Genomic DNA, 17685 nt, shown 5'->3' with positions numbered 1-17685 from the left:
ATGAGAATAGGATGGGGTTTAACACTGATAAGTGCAAGGTGTTGCACATGGGGAGGAAGAACCGGCACCACACGTACAGGTTGGGGAACTCCCCTCTTGCCAGCACGGAGACAGAAAAGGATCTTGGAGTCGTCATTGACTCCACGATGAACATGGGCCGGCAGTGTGGCGAGGCAGTCAAGAAGGCCAACCGTACCCTGTCATGCATCCACAGATGCATCTCGAGCAGGTCCAGGGAGGTGATCCTCCCCCTCTATGCGGCACTGGTCAGGCCGCAGCTGGAGTACTGCGTCCAGTTCTGGGCGCCACACTTCAAGAGGGACGTGGACGATATGGAAAGAGTCCAGAGGAGGGCCACTCGTATGATCAGGGGTCAGCAGGGCAGGCCTTATGAGGAGAGGCTACGGGACCTGAACCTGTTTAGCCTCCACAAGAGAAGGTTAAGGGGGGACCTTGTGGCCTGCTACAAACTGGTCAGCGGGGATCAGCAGGTATTGGGGGACTCCCTGTTCCCCCATGCGCTGCCAGGAGTGACCAGGAATAACGGTCACAAGCTGGCGGAGGGTAGGTTTAGATTAGATATTAGGAGGCGCTACTTCACAGTCAGGGTGGCTAGGGCCTGGAACCGGCTTCCAGGGGAAGTGGTGCAGGCTCCTAGCCTGGGGATTTTTAAAAGGAAGTTAGATGAGCACCTTGCCGGGGTCATCTGACCCCGGTGCTCTTTCCTGCCAAGGCAGGGGGTCGGACTAGATGATCTTCCTAGGTCCCTTCCGACTCTAGCTACTATGAAACTATGAAACTATCATGATATGAGATATTTTTGCTCTCTAATCCAGGACTTACTTTCAAACATACTACAGCCTTAAACCCTGCAACCTTGCTGCCGGAGCCAGGGCAACCAACGCATGACTGCCTTGAGGTCCTGAATCAAACCACGCAGGTGCGACCTGATCTTGCTGAGGACCCATTTGAAGACCCAGATGCTGAATACTTCGTGGACGGCTCCAGCTCTGTCATCGATGGGAAAAGACGAACAGGATGTGCAGTGGTAACCTTGGATAAGGTAGTATGGAGGGAGTCATTGCCGAGCTCATGTTCGGCACAGGCCGCGGAACTCACTGCGCTCACCCGAGCATTACAGCTGGGGACAGACCAGCGGGTTAATATATACACTGACTCTTGCTATGCTTTTTCTACAGTCCATGCACACGGACTATTGTGGAAAGAAAGGGGTTTCATTATGGCCTCTCGGAATAAGATTGCTAATGGCCCCCAGATTATCAAGCTACTAGAGGCACTCCACCAGCCTAAAGAGGTAGCAGTCATTCATGTGCGGGCCCATGGGAAGGCTGCTGAGGAAAAGTATAAGCTTCAAAATGCAAAGGCTGATACAGCAGCAAAGGAAGCTGCATTTATTGGGGGAGAAGCGGAAGAGGTATCCAAGCAGGCCATGTCCCATGCCATATGGCCATACGTTCATGATTTAGTCCCACAGTATTCTCCTGAAGAAGATAAATTTGCACAGAAAGCTTGTGCAGAAAAGAACTCCCAAGGGTGGTAGATAGTACTAAGAAAAAGGTCATGATACCCAGGCCATTGCTTCGGGAGGTGCTGCAACAGCTCCATGCAAGAACCCATATGGGAGGCTTGGCCATGGGTGATCTAGTGATCCGCCAAGCAGTAGCCCCAGGGCTATATGTAAAAGCTCAGCGCATTGCTACCAAGTGCATTACATGCCAGAAAGTAAACCCTCGAAGGAAACCCCCTGTGCCAATGGGAGGTAGACCCTGGGCAGCGTACCCGGGACAGGCATGGCAGATTGATTTTGCCGAGCTCCCACGGTCCGGACATCATGGGTTTTTACTTGTCATGGTAGACCAGCTCTCTGGTTGGGTCGAGGCCTGGCCCACCAGGACTGCCACTGCGGCTACAGTAGTGAAGTATTTGTTACAGGAGATCATTCCCCGGTATTCCCTGCCTGAGTCCATCGAGTCGGATCAAGGACAGCACTTTGTGGGAAAAGTGGTTCAAGAAGTCGCGCAAACTCTCAAGGTTACTTGGAAACTACACACACCATGGAGACCACAGAGTTCAGGACAAGTGGAATGCATGAATAGGACTTTGAAGACTCTGCTTACCAAAATCTGTATTGAGACACGCCTTAAGTGGCCTCAAGCATTGCCGCTAGCTCTTACTTGCATTCGAAACACTCCCCGACGGGGCCTCAAATTGACCCCATAAGAAATTATGTTTGGCAAGCCCCCTCGAGTCTTACCCCCTGGGATGCGAGAAAATGTAACTTTTGAATTAGGTAATAGTGAGCTTCATACGTATGTTATTGCTTTGCAGTCTGTCTTGTCTTCTCTTCACAGGTATGCAGCCTCCTTTCAGCGCCTGCCTTTAGACGTACTGGTACGTGACTTCTCCCCGGGAGACTGGGTCTTGGTGCAGCGGTGGAAAAAGGAGCCTTTGACTGAGAGGTGGAGTGGCCCTTTCCAGGTACTTCTAACAACCCACACCGCTGTAAAGATTACTGGCCATGATCGTTGGATACACCATACCCGTGTGAAACGACATCCACAAGCGTCAGAGGACAACAACTCCCAAGACGAACTCACTCCGGAAGCTGAGTCGTCTTGGGAACAAGAAGCCAGCAAGTGGAGCTGTGAACCTACTGGTGATCTCCAAGTGCGCCTGAGACGGCTTAATCAAAGCTTAGAAAATTAGACAAGAAAGTAAAAAGGGAAACATTTAGGCTGTATTTGATGTCATGAAAGGGGAAAATATGGTGGGAATCTTAATATGCCTTGTTGTTATCTGTATAGTGAAAGAAGCAGAATTGAGCAGCCTTAGCCGCTGGCCTATGCCCCCGCTTTCCCCAATTGCTCCCCCAGGGACAAATTTGTATGTTGATATGATGGAAAGAATTGCAGGAACTTTTAATCTTACCAAATGCTGGGCCTGTGGGGGGCTCCAAGAAGCCGGAGGCCGGTGGCCTTGGAGGGCTTTTCCTTTGGCCCCAAAGTGGCTAGTGAGTAGTAAGGCAGATGTTAAGAGTACTAGTCAAGAATGGGATGAGAACCGCAGCTGGGAGCTTTCCCAAGTGGCACTGGGAGAGTATTGCATCAGTAATAATGGTACAGGGAAAAAGTTTGGGACACAGCCGTTGCATATGGACTTTAAAAGTAAGATGGATGAACCTTACAAAATTAGAACGGCTTTATTATCCTAATAGCCCAGGGTATAACCGGCTAGTGTGGCAGCATCCTAATGGAACAATTGTGTAGTTTTATAAGTATTGAAGTGCCACAAATCGAAGTGATAATTAGACAGATTGTACAGACAAGAACCAAGAAGGGCTATGAGAATGTTCCAAGAAAGAAGGCAACGCAGTTGCTGGTCCTTTGGGTCCAGAAGGAGGCTTGGGGTTTCCCGAGATGCCCTATGGTTGGGCCCCTCTAAATGCCACTAATAGAGAAAATAGGGCCTTAAGAGGATATTATTGGATTTGCGGACGACGGGCCTATACAATACTACCACAAGGGTGGACAGGAACTTGCTATATGGGAGTAATTGTACCAGCTTTCTTTTTGTTACCGTCTCAGGTTGGAAATAAGCTGGGAGTCTCTTTGTATGATGATTGGAAAAGGGCCAAGAGAGGTATTGATGTAAGTTTGACACAGGGTGGCTCCCAAAAGTGGAAGAAGGATGAGTGGCCTCCTCAGAGGATTATTGAGTATTATGGACCAGCTACATGGGCTAATGTTGGGAGTTGAGGATACCGGACACCAATATATATGCTAAATAGAATCATCCGGTTGCAGGCAGTCTTGGAAATAATTACTAACCAGACTGCCATGGCTCTCGAGCTACTGGCCCGACAGAATTCCCACATGAGAGCAGCCATATATCAAAATCGGATGGCCTTAGACTATTTACTTGCAGAGGATGGCGGAGTCTGCGGAAAGCTCAACCTTTCTAATTGTTGCCTCCAAATAGATGATAACAAGAAAGTAGTCTTAGAGATTGCCAAAGAGATCAGGAAAATAGCCCATGTACCAATACAAACGTGGGAAACCACATGGGGTAAAGACTGGTGGTTTAAATTATTTGGAGGAACCTGGTGGAGAAAAGTAGGGTTTGTGCTTTTGTGTGCTCTGACTGGTTTGATTTTTATCCCTTGCCTTATTCCTTGTTTCAATAGAGTGATAACCACCACTGTAGAAGGGATGCAAGTCGCAGCAGTCCCTCTTAAAGCACAGACTGCAGCAAAAGTCATGGTCCTCAGAAAAATTCCTCGTAATTATCTTGATTTGCCTAAATGAAAGTGGGCAGCAGAAAGCATCTTGAGGGGGGATATTGTTAGAAATATTATTAAAAATGCATAATGAATAGAGTGTTGTTAGAAGTGCACAGCTTGTATCTCATGCCTGGTGGGGGGAAGAAATGACCAAGGACTCTCTGTGTTAAGGTATCACTCCCTTTTCTTCTTTGGCAAATTTACCATCTCTTTGTTACACTAAATCACACTCCCTCTGCTTTCTCGTGTAGATAAGAGAAATTGCAATTCTAATGATTGTGTCCTTGAACAAGAGAGAGGATTTGAACTTTTGATGACCTAGAGAGCTTTCTAAGCATGCGTAATTAGCTAATGCATATATGCCTATCCGCCCCGCATACTTAAGCAGTTAATTATAATGCACATGCGACGGATGACGTGACGTCATTTCATGTATGTTTGTATGAACCGGAAATGAGTTGTAAGAGTTCCTGCTTCTGCACACGTGCCCAGGAGAGAGGGGATAAAAGCCAGCTGAGAGTTTTCCTCGGGACCAGAGTGTTCTTTTGTCTTCACTCTGACCCTATTTGCAAATATACCTTTTCTGTTGCTAATGGTGTGTGTCTGAGAGTTCTTCGCCTCCCAAGAAACGAACCGCAAATTTTTGCATCACTGAGAGCAGATCCCTCCCTGCTATCAGGGCTATCCCAGCAAACAGGCCCTTCCCCAAGCCGTCCGTCGCTGCCATCTTAACTCCCGGCAGTGTGAGAGGGGAGGCCGAGGGAGGCCATGCTGTCCTCTGCCTGCTCCGGCCAGGCTGCTCTGCGTGCATGTTTGCCTGTGTCCTCCTTTATGTTATGGGGCCGTTGAAGCTGCATTGGCAGAGTTCATGGCTCCTGTCCAGTGTCATTTCCCTCTGGTCTCACACTCTTCCCCAGCCCAGTTCAGAGTGATTGGACCGGACCGGCCAGTTCTTGCCTCTGTGGGAGAAGTCGCGGTCCTTCCTTGCCGCCTGTCCCCTGCGACGAGCGCGGAGAGCATGGAGGTGCGGTGGTTCCAGTCCCGGTTCTCTCCATATGTGCACCTGTACTATGACAGCCAGGATCAGCCTGGAGAGCAGATGCCGGAGTATGTCGGGAGGACTGAGCTCCTGAAGGACAACATCACCTCTGGGAGCGTCTCGCTGAGAATACGTGGGGTGCGCCCCTCCGACCACAGGCAGTACACCTGCTTCTTCCAGGCTGGTGTCTCCTCTGAAGAGGCTCTGCTGGAGCTGCAGGTCACTGGTGGGTAACTCCTGCTAAAGCCTGGGCCTGCCCACAGTGCACTGACTGGGGCTGGAGGGCTCAACGGGAGCAGACAATAGCTCACTCGCCAGAATCCCATCTCCGCCTCCAGTGCCTGCAGTGTGCGCTCCCTGGGAGAGGAGGGGGATTTATTTCCTGAGAGCAGCCCAGGAGGGTTTTCCATTCACATCCGTACCCCAGGGTAGCCTGTGGACTTTGGGGGCTGGAGCGCACCAGGGGAGGACCACGGGGCTGGGGCAGAAGGTTTCAGTTTGACAGACTTTTAACACTTCTTTTGATGAACATGTCATATGTACTGGTGGCGGGGGAGGGATGTTATAGATATGGTCCAGGAACAATGCAAGAGGCAACGATTGTTTTGGCTGATATCTTTCCAGGTTATATTGATCTTTATGCCATTTTGCTTACATTTGATATATTTTGATATTTGTACATATGTTGGATATGTTGATTTTGATGTGAGTTTTCATATATTGATTTCGAGGCGAGAGGCAAACCTTGTCCCTTGCATAACAATGCCCCACTCCTAGAGAAAGTGAGCTGTGGGGAGGGGGGGACTTGTCATGTGTATGGATGCAGACACAAGAGTCCTAATCCCTGCGTGGAGAGTTTTGCTGGATTTCTCCAGTGTCCAACCCCTCTGGAATAAGGCTGAAGCACTGGGGGCTCTGGGCTGTACCCTCGTCTTGCTAATCTTCAGCCAGTTCACACACTGGTCGTTGTGCCCAGGGGATGTTTGCTGGTCTCCTTGCTCGTCACCTTTTCTGTATAATTCAAAAGGATACGCTGCGGGAAATGCAGTGTGTTTATCAGTGCCAGGATAACACAGCTAGTCTAGAGACCAACCGGGACACTCTCCGGGGACCAGCAGCTGTAGCCTGGGCCAAGGCTGTTGAAGAACAGGCCAGTCCATCTCTTCCCTTCGGTGCCTGCGGGGTGTATTTTCATGCCCTTGTTAGGTCACGGCCCAACCCTGCATGCAGCCCAGCCCCAGCCCCAGCCTCTTTCAGGGTCAGCTCAGAGGAAGATTACACAGAGGCAGATTCCCCAGTACAACCTGGGCAGGGACGTGCTAGACATGTCTCGGCTGCTGGCCGCACTGCCTGGCCTTTGCCCATCCCGCCTGGCCCTCGGTGACGTGCTGAGCCCAGCCAGGCCTGACACGCAGCTCGGCCCAGCTCAGCTCTGAGTTTGCAGCTGAGAACTGGGAAGCTATCGGTGCTTCCTTGTGTAACCCCCCACCCCACCTCACCTCTGCCCCAGCATCTAGGGGAGTTTCCCAGGGTGACAGCCTGCATGACTTCCTGCCACAAAGGAAGAGAAAGAAGGATGGATGGAGACGGAGGGAGCACGCAGACTTCCTGGTTTGGGGGACGGCACATGTGGGGGCACTTGGCCCCGAGCATGAGCAAGAGACCGGGGGCCTGTGGTGCGTGGATGCGGGTGGCATGTCTGGGTGGTGCTGGGAGGGGATGGCACAGGCAGGGACCCCTGGGATCAGCAAAGGGGTGGGGATGTTGCAGAAAATTCTTCATTGCACAGGATTTGATAGGGCGCAATAAGGGGGGCCTTGTGGGAGAGTTACAGGAGCACCCTGCCCCCCGGGTGGACAGGACTTAGGCCGTAGAAGTGGTGAAGTGCCAGCGCCCCATCCAGACTCTCCCCCTGCAGCTGGCTCCTCTCCCTGGTCAGGGGAAGCACCAGGGAGTGGGCAGAGGAATGGATATACCATGCTAAAGGAAGGGAAGACTTAGCACTCAGGGGCACACTTCGGCTGACCTGCTGGAAGTGGAAGCTAAGTCAATGTACCTCAAACCCATGTGGGTAATATTCAGACAGATCAGCCTGTTGAGCTATAACTTGCTAGTGTAAAAGCGAGTGTAAAAGGGTTTGTGTGGCCGAGAAGAGCCAAGAGCTGTGGCTTGTAGCCCGTACGGGGAGGTCTGATCTGGGGCTCAGGTTCAGAGCTTGCTCATGACCTTCATGGGGTCTGGCCTAGATTCATAGGACACTATTTGTTATCAAAGCCCGATTGAAAATCAGCAGCTACTTTAATTCAGCCAATCAGAAAACATCTAACATATGTATGGTAAGATGCACCAAAACCCATGGGATCTCGTTTGCTCTCGTATGAGCTGATCAGCATGCTCTGACCATCACGCAGGGCATGCGCTGGGGAAGCTGCGCTGCCCTCGCACTGCATGAGAGCCCGGATCCGGGCCGGGCCCTGGGCGGGATCCCGTACAATCAGGCATTTTCAGTGTAGGGCACAGGCCCGCGGCCGGGGGTGAAAGCACCCACGGAGATGGACAGAGCAGGTTACACCCTTTAAGCTCTTGCTCCTGGCTGTGTTCATCCTGTTAGAAATATTATAAAAAATGCATTATCAATAGCAGATTTAGAAAAAAAAGAAAAACACAGCTGCTACCCATCCTTGTCTCCTTAATGGGAGAGGGAAGGGGGGGGGGTGGAAATTGAAGGGAAAAGCCACCAAAAGGCCCTTTGTACTAAGGCATCACCCCCTCTCTGTCCTGCAAATTTACTATCTCTTTGTCACACTAAATCACACTTTCTTTTATGACCCCAAATTCCTAAGGCTAAGATAAGAGCAAATGCCATTTTTTGCCTTTAGGATGAACCTTGAGTAATCCTGAATCCCATCCACGCACGCGTGATAGCCTAATGCATATTAAGCCTACCCGGCCCGCATACTTAAGTAGTTAATTATAATGTACATGGGACGTATGAAGCGACATGTTTACATATATGTTTGTATGAACCGGAAATGAGTTGTAAAAATTCCTCCTTCTGCACACGTGGTCAGGAGAGAGGGGATAAAAGCCTGCTAATGATTATGCTCGGGGGCAGAGGGATTTGATCTTTTGTCTTCTCCCTCTGACCCTATTTGCAAATATATACCTTTTGTATTGCTAATAAAGTGTGTCTGAAGCTGAAAGTTTTTTTCCACCTCCCGAGAAACGAACCACGATCTTTTTAATTCAACAATTGGCGCCCAACGTGGGGCCCACTCGAGGACTACCCCGGAATTCAGTGACAGAGCACCTCCAGTACCAGGGATTTGTGCACACCGAGCCGACTTTGGACTCACCCTGGTATTTGAGGTTTAAGTCTAGATATCCGGGAAGTTAAAGGAAGTATCCTATGTAAATTCTGAGTTTCTGGAGAGGCAGACACACTTTGGAATCTGGATTGAGATCTCTGGGGTATCTGAGTGAGTATACGAATTCCCTTTGCCTAATTTGGTGTACGGATCTAAAACAAAGGATGTGTAAGTTTGCTGAGAAATTCTAGGCTTAGCTCTCATTGTAAATCATCTGTTGTTGAGATCTTTTTGGTATTTGGTGTGCATTGGGCGCATTTTTGTGGGCAAATGGGTACGAGTAGCTCTCGTGTAGAAAACAATATTGATACCCCTCTAAAAGTCTTATTACGTCATTTTAATAAATTTGCAAGGCCGGCCGATTATGGAATAAAAATGAGAAAAGATGATTTAATTAAGTTTTGTCAACTCGAGTGGCCAACATTTGGGGTCCACTGGACCCCGAAAGGATCCTTTGTGCTAAAAGAAGTGATAGCTATCCATGAAATTGTTATGCAAAATGGGTATTGGAATCAGTTTCCTTATATTGATTGTTGGTTGTGGGTGGTTCAAAATCAGCCACCTTGGATTAAGAATTACTTAGCAAAGTCTCATGTGATGCTTGTTAAGAAAAAGGCTCGGGGGGGGCCGCCTGTACTTCCTGAGTCTAATGAGGGGGGAGATTCTGAATTGGCTGAGTACCGGACCCGTGCTCCGGTTGCCCTGTCGGGTAGCGAAGATGAGTCAGACGCCTCCTCGGCATCCAGTCCTTCTGCACCACCGCCCCCTCCCTTAGAGAGACCACCACCGACGTACCAATGCATACCTAATGAGTTAGAGCGTGAGCCTCAGCCAAGTGCCTCATCTGAATCAGGAAATAAGGGTTATTATTTGCGCAAGCCTGTAGAGTCACAGCCGGTGTTGAACTGTCCGATGCGAGAGGTTATTGGGGAAGGAGGCACTGCAACTTTCGTCTACACCCCATTTAGCACTTCAGATTTATTTAACTGGAAAAATCAGAGCCCCTCTTTTCGTGAAGACCCTGAAAAGATGAGGGATTTGTTTCGATCTATTGGGCAGACTCATCGACCCACTTGGGCTGATGTCCAGATGATGCTCCAGACCCTCCTAACCCCGGAGGAGAGGAGATTAGTGTTAGGTACAGCAGAGCGTATTGCGGCAGCCAGAGTTGAGTCAGAGGGTGCTGCTGGTCGTACTCTGTGTGATACCTACCCGGTAGAAGAGCCGGGATGGGACAATCATACTGCAGAGGGCAGAGAGCTGAGTGCACGGTATTTGGGAATTATAGTGGAAGCAATGGGAAAGGCAGTGCCTCGGATTACCAATCTGTCTAAATTGTATGAGGTGAGACAGGGAAGAGAGGAGGATCCCTCAGCTTTCCTTGGGAGGCTGTATGAGGCGTTTCGCAGGTTTTCGGATCTGGATCCAGAAGCCCCAGATAACCAGCGCATGGTAAATCTTATGTTTATTGGTCAATCTGCTGCTGATATCCGTAAGAAGTTACAGAAAACTGAGGGAGGTGCTGGGAAACCGATTTCAGAGCTGGTGGAAATTGCATATAAGGTGTATGGGAATCGTGAGCAAGTGCAGGAGCGCAAGGAGGATAAAAAGGCTCAGCGACAGATGGCAGCACTAGCAGCTGCTATAACTGGAGGGAACCCTGGAAAGGCTGGGATACAGAAGAGGAAGGGAGAAAGAGTGGGAGCAGATGTTTGTGCTTATTGCAAGGAGAAAGGACACTGGAAGAGGGAATGCCCGAAGTTGAAGGAGAAGAGAGAGGGGGAACCGAGAGGTCACCTCATGCGGGCAGAAGACAAGGGTGAGGATTCAGAATGAAGGGGACAGGGATCTAAGACCACTACCCTTCGGGTTGGAGCCCGAGAAGATCCCATGGTAACCATTAGGGTTGGTGGCAAAAACTTTGAAGCCTTGGTGGATACTGGGGCTACATTTTCAATGATTCCAGAAAAACCCCCCTGTGCAGGAACTAGTGAACAGCATGTACTTGTAGAAGGGATTGAGGGAATGCAAACTCGACTCCTGTTTGTAAACCACTCCTCACCAAGGTGGGAGACCATTTGCTCGAGCACTCCTTTGTGTATTCTCCAAGTTGCCCGGTTGCACTCCTTGGGCGGGACTTACTCACAAAATTGCAAGCTGAAATCTTTTTCAGAGACGATCAGATGGTGGTCCAGCTACCTGTCAAGCAGAGCTCGAACTATCAGATGGCTCTCCTGGAGGACCGACGCCCTGCAGTAAGTCCAGAAGATCACATGACTGGAGTAGACCCCTCAGTATGGGCTGATGGAACCCCTGCGCGAGCTAAGTTCTTCTCCCCGGTAAGGATCGTACTCAAGGATGGGGAGGGGCCCGTTCGGGTAAAGCAGTACCCACTCAGCCGAGCGGCCAGAGCTGGACTCAAGCCGTTAATAGAGAAATACAAGAGGTACGGATGGCTAGTGGAAGGGTCTTCACCCTATAACACCCCCATTCTTGGAGTGCCAAAGGCAGATGGGGTCTCATACAGACTGGTCCAAGACTTACGGGCAGTAAATAAGAAGGTCCTTTCAGACCATCCTGTAGTCCCGAACCCTCACACGATTTTGACACAAGTACCGGGGGAAGCTGAAATATTTTCAGTGCTAGATTTGAAAGATGCTTTCTTCTCTATTCCTCTTCACCGAGAGAGTCAAAAATTGTTTGCTTTTGAATGGGAGGATCCAGATACTTTCCATAAAGCCCAACTCATGTGGACAGTTCTTCCACAAGGATTTCTAGCAGCCCCCCATATTTTCGGACTTGCCCTTCAGAAGGACTTGGGGGAATGGAAGGGATCACACCCCGCAGTGACTCTCCTCCAGTATGTGGATGACCTGCTAGTTGCAAGCCCAAACTTGCAGCTCTGCGAGGAAGCCACCAGGTCACTCCTAAACACTCTGGGAAAAAAAGGATATAAAGTCTCTAGAGAAAAAGCCCAAATATGTCAGCCTGAAGTCACATTTTTGGGATATAAGCTCTCAAAAGGAGTCAGAGCCCTGAGTGCAGATCGCATACAGGCGATTCAAGGTCTAACCCCACCTAAGTCACCCAAGGAGCTGCGAGCATTCCTAGGGCTAACTGGGTTCTGTCGACTATGGATACCAGATTACGGTGGGAAGGCTAGACCACTGTATGAATCCCTGACTAAGGAGAGTCTCACTAAATGGAAATGGAATAAAGAAATGCAGCATGCTTTTGATCTGCTGAAGGCAGCATTAACCCAGCCCCCAGCCTTAGCCATCCCAAACAGTAAAAAGCCATATCGACTGTATGTTCATGAGAATCAAGGGGTTGCATCAGGGGTGCTGACACAGCCATCGGGCCCGACCTGGAGACCAGTGGGATATTACTCAAAGGTTCTAGATCCATTTGCACTCGGGTGGCCAGCCTGTCTTCGGGCTGTGGCAGCCACAGCAGTGGTTGTTGAAGAAGCCCAGAAGATAGTCATGGGTGCGGATATGGAAATACTCACTCCTCATGGAGTTCCCCAGATCCTAGGGACTGAGGGAGGGAAATTTCTTAACCCCTCCAGACAATCACGGTATGAGATATTTTTGCTCTCTAATCCAGGACTTACTTTCAAACATACTACAGCCTTAAACCCTGCAACCTTGCTGCCAGAGCCAGGGCAACCGACGCATGACTGCCTTGAGGTCCTGAATCAGACCACGCAGGTGCGACCTGATCTTGCTGAGGACCCAATTGAAGACCCAGATGTTGAATACTTTGTGGACGGCTCCAGCTCTGTCATCGATGGAAAAAGACGAACAGGATGTGCAGTGGTAACCTTGGATAAGGTAGTATGGAGGGAGTCATTGCCGAGCTCATGGTCGGCACAGGCCGCGGAACTCACTGCGCTCACCCGAGCATTACAGCTGGGGACAGACCAGCGAGTTAATATATACACTGACTCTCGCTATGCTTTTTCTACAGTCCATGCGCACGGACTATTGTGGAAAGAAAGGGGTTTCATTACTGCCTCTGGGAATAAGATTGCTGATGGCCCCCAGATTATCAAACTACTAGAGGCACTCCACCAGCCTAAAGAGGTAGCAGTCATTCATGTGCGGGCCCATGGGAAGGCTGCTGAGAAAAAGCATAAGCTTGGAAATGCAAAGGCTGATGCAGCAGCAAAGGAAGCTGCATTTATTGGGGGAGAAGCGGAAGAGGTATCCAAGCAGGCCATGTCCCATGCCATATGGCCATACGTTCAGGATTTAGTCCCACAGTATTCCCCTGAAGAAGATAAATTTGCACAGAAAGCTTGTGCAGAAAAGAACTCCCAGGGGTGGTGGATAGTACCAGGAGGGAAAGTCATGATACCCAGGCCATTGCTTCGGGAGGTGCTGCAACAGCTCCATGCAAGAACCCATATGGGAGGTTTGGCCATGGGTGATCTAATGATCCGCCAAGCAGTAGCCCCAGGGCTATATGTAGAAGCTCAGCGCATTGCTACCAGGTGCATTACATGCCAGAAAGTAAACCCTCGAAGGAAACCCCCTGTGCCAATGGGAGGTAGACCCTGGGCGGCGTACCCTGGACAGGCATGGCAGATTGATTTTGCCGAGCTCCCACGATCCGGACATCACGGGTTTTTACTTGTCATGGTAGACCAGCTCTCTGGTTGGGTCGAGGCTTGGCCCACCAGGACTGCCACTGCAGCTGCAGTAGTGAAGTATTTGTTACAGGAGATCATTCCCCGGTATTCCCTGCCTGAGTCCATCGAGTCGGATCAAGGACAACACTTTGTGGGAAGAGTGGTTCAAGAAGTCGCACAAGCTCTCAAGGTTACTTGGAAACTACACACACCATGGAGACCACAGAGTTCAGGACAAGTGGAACGCATGAATAGAACTTTAAAGACTTTGCTCACCAAAATCTGTATTGAAACACGCCTTAAGTGGCCTCAAGCATTGCCGCTAGCTCTTACTTGCATTCGAAACACTCCCCGACGGGGCCTCAAATTGACCCCATATGAAATTATGTTTGGCAAGCCACCTCGAGTCTTACCACCTGGGATGCGAGAAAATGTAACTTCTGAATTAGGTAATAGTGAACTTCATACATATGTTATTGCCTTGCAGTCTGTCTTGTTTTCTCTCCACAGGTATGCAGCCTCCTTTCAGCGTCTGCCTTTAGATGTACCGGTACATGACTTCTCCCCGGGAGACTGGGTCTTGGTGCAGCGGTGGAAAAAGGAGCCTTTGACTGAGAGGTGGAGTGGCCCTTTCCAGGTACTTCTAACAACCCACACCGCTGTAAAGATTACTGGCCATGATCGTTGGATACACCATACTCGTGTGAAACGACATCCACAAGCGTCAGAGGACAAGATCTCCCAAGACGAACTCACTCCGGAAGCTGAGTCGTCTTCGGAACAAAAAGCCAGCAAGTGGAGCTGTGAACCTACTGGTGATCTCCAAGTGCGCCTGAGACGGCTTAATCAAAGCTCAGAAAATTAGACAAGAAAGTAAAAGGGAAAATATGGTGGGAATCTTAATGTGCCTTGTTGTTATCTGCATAATGAAAGAAGCAGAATTGAGCAGCCTTAACCGCTGGCTCACACCCTCGCTTTCCCAAATTGCTCCCCCAGGGACAAATTTGTATGTTGATATGATGGAAAGAATTGCAGGTACTTTTAATCTTACCAACTGCTGGGCCTGTGGGGGGCTTCGGGAGGCCAGAGGCCAGTGGCCTTGGAGGGCTTTTCCTTTGGCCCCGAAATGGCTAGTAAGTAGTAAGGCAGATGTTAAGAGTACTAGTCAAAAATGGGATGAGAACCACAGTTGGGAACTTTCCCAAGTGGCGTTAGGAGAGTATTGCATCAGTAATAATGGTACAGGAAAAAGGTTGGGACACAGCCGTTGCATATGGACTTTAAAAGTAAGGTGGATGAACCTTACAAGATTAGAACGGCTTTATTATCCTAATAGCCTAGGGTATAATCGGCTAGTGTGGCAGCATCCCAATGGAACAATTGTGTGGTTTAATAAATATTGGAGTGCCACAAATCAAAGTGATGATCGGACAGATTGTACAGACAAGAACCAGGATGGGCTATGGGAATGTTCCATGAAAGGAGGCCACGCAGTTGCTGGTCCTTTGGGTCCAGAAGGAGGCTTGGGGTTTCCCGAGATGCCCTATGGTTGGGCCCCTCCAAATGCCACCAATAGAGAAAATAGGGCCTTAAGAGGATACTATTGGATTTGCGGACGACGGGCCTATACAATACTACCACAGGGGTGGACGGGAACTTGCTATATGGGAGTAATTGTACCAGCTTTCTTTTTGTTACCGTCTGAGGTTGGAAATAAGCTAGGAGTCTCTTTGTATGATGACTGGAAAAGGGCCAAGAGAAGTATTGATGTAAGTTTGACACAGGGTAGCTCCCAAAAGTGGAAGAAGGATGAGTGGCCCCCTCAGAGGATTATTGAGTATTATGGACCAGCTACATGGGCTAATGATGGGAGTTGGGGATACCGGACACCAATATATATGCTGAATAGAATCATCCGGTTGCAGGCAGTCTTGGAAGTAATTACTAACCAGACCGCCACTGCTCTCGAGTTATTGGCCCGACAAAGTTCTCAGATGAGAGCAGCTATATACCAAAATCGGATGGCCTTAGACTATTTACTTGCAGAGGAAGGCGGAGTCTGCGGAAAGCTCAACCTTTCTAACTGTTGCCTCCAAATAGATGACAACGGGAAAGCAGTCTTAGAGATTGCCAAAGAGATTAGAAAAATAGCCCATGTACCAATACAAACGTGGGAAACCACATGGAATAAGGACTGGTGGTTTCAATTACTTGGAGGACCCTGGTGGAAAAAGGTAGGGTTTGTGCTTTTGTGTGCTCTAACTGGTTTGATTTTTATCCCTTGCCTTATTCCTTGTCTCACTAGATTGATAACCACCACAGTGGAAGGAATGCAGGTCGCAGCAGTCCCTCTAAAAGCACAGACTGCTGCAAAGGTCATGGTCCTCAGAAAAATTCCTCGTAATTATCTTGATATGCCCGAATGAAGTAAAGATCAGAAAGCATCTCGAGGGGGGATATTGTTAGAAATATTATTAAAAATGCATTATCAATAGCAGATTTAGAAAAAAAAAAAAGAAAAACACAGCTGCTACCCATCCTTGTCTCCTTAATGGGAGAGGGAAGGGGGGGGGGTGGAAATTGAAGGGAAAAGCCACCAAAAGGCCCTTTGTACTGAGGCATCACCCCCTCTCTGTCCTGCAAATTTACTATCTCTTTGTCACACTAAATCACACTTTCTTTTATGACCCCAAATTCCTAAGGCTAAGATAAGAGCAAATGCCATTTTTGCCTTCAGGATGAACCTTGAGTAACCTTGAGTCCCATCCACGCACGCGTTATAACCTAATGCATATTAAGCCTACCCGCCCCGCATACTTAAGTAGTTAATTATAATGCACATGGGACGTATGAAGCGACATGTTCACATATATGTTTGTATGAACCGGAAATGAGTTGTAAAAATTCCTCCTTCTGCACACGTGGTCAGGAGAGAGGGGATAAAAGCCTGCTAATGATTATGCTCGGGGGCAGAGGGATTTGATCTTTTGTCTTCTCCCTCTGACCCTATTTGCAAATATATACCTTTTGTATTGCTAATAAAGTGTGTCTGAAGCTGAAAGTTTTTTTCCACCTCCCGAGAAACGAACCACGATCTTTTTAATTCAACACCTTGGCAGCCTGGGGAAAGGCTGGGCTTAAGCCTGGTGGGCCCAGAGGCTGAGGGGCCAGTCCTTGCCCCAGGGCAGAGGCAGAGGCAGCTGCAGCGTGGGGTCCCAGCACTCAGGGCTTGCTGGACACGGGACCTGCACCCATGTCAGGGCCTAGCGCCTCGGGGCCAGGGGCGGCCCTGGGCTCTGCATGGGCTCCAGAGGCTGCAGGCGCAGGGGCTGGGTGTACAAGGATTGAGCACGGAAATTGGGTGAGCATGGGGGGTCGTGGGGACTGCAAGGAATTTGGATCCCAGCCCATGGGCCCCGGGGCAGTCAGTGCCGGTCACACAGTGTATGTGGGGAGGGGAAGGGAACAGGGGCCACAGGGGCCAGACCTGTCCCAGGAAATAGGGCTGCAGGTCTGGGAGTGCGCCCAGGACTGGGCTGTTCATGCAGAAGTGTCCTTGTCACCAGACCCCACGGCGATGGGGAGGGACGTGCGGTGGCTTCCCGGGTGCTGCCAGTGAAGTCAGGGCGTGAGGGAGGCAGTAAAAGGCGCTTACCTTTCATGGCTTCATACTGCGCTGCGAAGTGAAAGAGAACGAGAATGAACCTGGAGTCCCACAAGTCCCCTGGCCCGGTCCCGGGGGAGCAGCCTCTCCCCGCCTGCGCACATGGGCAGCCCCTGCAGCCGTCTGTGCCCCCGCATCCAGCTGAGTCCAGCCCGGGGCATGTGCCGCGGGGGCAGGACCCGGCTCTGCTGGCCCGGCTGCCTCGGGGCATCCTCTTCGCCAGGCTCTGCACGCACACCGGGCACAGGGTCCACAGCGCTGCCCTCCTCTGCCCTCCTCCCTTCACACTGATCCTCACTTCACGTCATCTTCAGCTCGCATAGGGGGCTGACAGCTCTCACATCCACCTCCTGCCCGGGGCTGCATCCCCCCCCCGCCCCCACGCCCCAGCCCGGCGAGTCTCACTTGCCTCCGCTCTAATCCTGCCCTGCTCACCTCAGACTGAGGGGGGCCAAAGCAAACTGCCCCCTCCCCTCCCAGCCCTCCTCTCTGCCCCTCCTCTCGCTGCACACCGCAGCGCCCCCGCCTCGCTCAGCCCCACAGTCTCGGGGTCTGCAACTCCTCTCTCCTTGCACCCGCCCCCACACTCCCACCCCCAAATCCTGCTCCTCCCTGCCTGCATGATCCGCCTCTAAACCTGGCAGCCCAGTTTCTCACCGTCCCTCCTCTCCTGCCAGA

The 17685-nt window shown here is 50.3% G+C and overlaps 1 protein-coding gene and 1 long non-coding RNA gene across 4 annotated transcripts in view; one reads left to right on the top strand and one right to left on the bottom strand.

The window, feature by feature from the left end:
• The window catches only part of LOC149875568 (butyrophilin subfamily 1 member A1-like), a 232924-nt gene that overhangs the window by 24165 nt on the left and 191074 nt on the right, over positions 1-17685 (bottom strand). The window lies entirely within an intron of this gene.
• On the top strand, positions 8634-16386 carry LOC149875575 (uncharacterized). Its single transcript, XR_016439702.1, has 2 exons — positions 8634-12528; positions 13854-16386. It is a non-coding gene; the product is annotated as an uncharacterized LOC149875575 (long non-coding RNA).

Source organism: Crocodylus siamensis, chromosome 1, assembly GCF_052110815.1.
Source record: "Crocodylus siamensis isolate JL-2025a chromosome 1, ASM5211081v1, whole genome shotgun sequence".
Taxonomy (NCBI): domain Eukaryota; kingdom Metazoa; phylum Chordata; order Crocodylia; family Crocodylidae; genus Crocodylus; species Crocodylus siamensis.
Note: the sequence above shows the minus strand (reverse complement) of the source record. Positions and strands in the feature narration are given on the sequence as shown.